The following is a 2,349-nucleotide window of genomic DNA, read 5'->3' as shown; positions in this document are numbered from 1 at the left end:
GGCAGCTCTCAGCGAGCTCATTGTCGACACAACTGCTGAGTAGAGGAGCTGCACGTAACCAGAAGAGTGAAGAACAAGGTCTTGATCCAGCTTGGACCAAGCCCTCTACTCCCCAGCCGCCCCCTCTATGCCATCCCCTCCCTTACCTCTGGAGAATTATTTGCAAATAAATGGCATTCCTTTGCTCCAGGGTCCCTAGGTCTTTCTACCTCATTCCTCCTGCCTCTATACCCATCTTTCCAATTGCACCGGACCAGCTCTCATTCCATTTTCAGAATGAAATTTCCTGCTCCATCCTCCCCTAAGGAAGCCTTGGATTCAGGAGAAAATTTTGTTCATTTTCTTTTTTGTGAGTTTTAACTGCTTCCTGTGATTCCAACTGCCTCTGATTAGTTCCCCTTTTCCTTCCCATGCTTCCTTTTCTGCCTTTTCTTCCACTAAGAAGCAGGTAAGTGAGGGACAATGAATTAAGAAATAAGAGGAACATTCCAGTCCTGCTTTTCTCCTAGTTTCAGCCCCTGACATTTTAAACCAACATTTTCAGAACTCTTATTTCAGAATTTCCCAGGGCACATTCTAGTGAATATCTACTTTTAATCTCTTGAGGATGGATTTGATTTAGGAAAATTGTCTGATTTTAAATGGAGTCCCTACTGATGATTCAGATGGGTGAGTGAACTGGACTCGTGTCATCGTGGGTCCAAAAATGAGTCACAGTTATTAAAGAAGGAAATTGGCTTTCTTGAGTAGCTGGAAGGCAGTTTAGCAAAGGGGGCTCCTCCAAATGTGTTTTGAGCTCTGAGAAGGTTTAGTGAAATAAGTATGTATCTTCCAAGACTCTTACTTAGAAAGTTATACTCATTTTGGACATATAAGTTTTCTCAATATTTTAGGATCACATGTGGGAAAGTACTAAGGAAATCAACGGGAATGGCCAGTTGGGGATCAGAACTAAGAGAGCTACAGGTGCTCAAAGGATGGCCCAGTGCATCCTATGACATCAGGATCGGCTTAAGACAGGCAGGACACTCCTCCTAACTAGGTAGAGGCTGGAGGTAAAGATGGACACAAATGAAGGTAAGAGAGGATACAGTCTGAGCTGGGGCGTGGAGAGTGAGTTAACACAGAGGGAGTGAAAAAGCACCCACCTGTGAGCACACGTGTAGCCGTGTTTGCCAACGGAACACATCTGTGTGTGCCCGGCAGAGACTGTCACAGGAGAGAACTCAGATATAAAACGGGGAGGCAGGTGAAGCGTGGTCCAGTTATGAAAGGCTTTGAAAACTATTTCAAAATGGTTGGACTTTCCCCCACAGATGATGGGAAGCATGAAAGATTTCTAAGCAAAGGAGCAATCAAAGCAGGGTCTTGATACACACAAGGGCAGGGTAGAGGCAGCTTGGGCTCCTGGCTAGAAGAGGCCTGTGGATTCAGTGGGACCTGAGTTCAAATTCTGACTTAACCACTTATTGGATCAGTGAGTGACCTCGAGGGAGTCTGTTTTCTCATCTGTAAAATGGGGATGATAATAATAATAATAAAGCTCCTATGGGGATCCAGTGCCCCGCCTGGAATAAGCACTCAAACGATGGCGTGTATGTGCCAGCACCTGGGCAGTGACAGACTGGTGAGAAGAGAGGCTAGCAGCCCAGAGAGAAGTCATTCTAAAACAGACCGGCAAAGCGCTCAGCTGGCAGGGGTCTCCTTTTCACAAAGGCAGTGGAAGGGATGCCACAGAGATTTCCAAAGAAAGTCAATGAGGTCTTGGCGATTGGCTGAGGAAAGAGGAGGGAAGGGTGGGCCCTCAGGCCTAGAGGCTGGGGTCTGGGGGAAAGTGGTGCCATGAGCAGAGAGCAGAGAAGGGAGGGAGGGGCTCCCCATGCCACTGGCTCTGTCTGAGTCAGCAAGACCCGGGGAGGAGCTCTGAGGCCCAGTGGGCTTATTCCTTCATTTCCTTGGAGACTCTGTTCTCCCCCCGTCAGAGAGGCTTTCCCTGGCCAGCTCCTACACGCACTGTCACTTCCCCCCACTCCTCCTTCAGAGCACGTGTGTAACTATCTGACATAGTATATGTTTGTTTACTGATGGGTTGTACTGTCTGGCTGTCTGCCTAATAAAACATGTGCTCCAGGAGGGACGACCTTTGTTTTGCTTGTTCCACGTCCTCGGTGCCTAGGGCAGTGCCTGGCACACAGTAGATGCTCAGTAATATTAGTGTTGTTATTAAAGTTCTTTTAAAAGTGTCTCGCATATAAAACATGTTCAGTCAATATTAGCATTTATTGGTGAATATCTCAAAAAATTGTAAAGAGAAAGGCAGATGGGAACACTCCCACGTACTCAGCAGGA

This window comes from Lipotes vexillifer, unplaced genomic scaffold (genome assembly GCF_000442215.2).
Source record: "Lipotes vexillifer unplaced genomic scaffold, Lipotes_vexillifer_v1.1 scaffold2006, whole genome shotgun sequence".
NCBI lineage: Eukaryota > Metazoa > Chordata > Mammalia > Artiodactyla > Lipotidae > Lipotes > Lipotes vexillifer.
The sequence above is the reverse complement of the archived record's forward strand: the minus strand, read 5'-3'. Positions refer to the sequence as shown.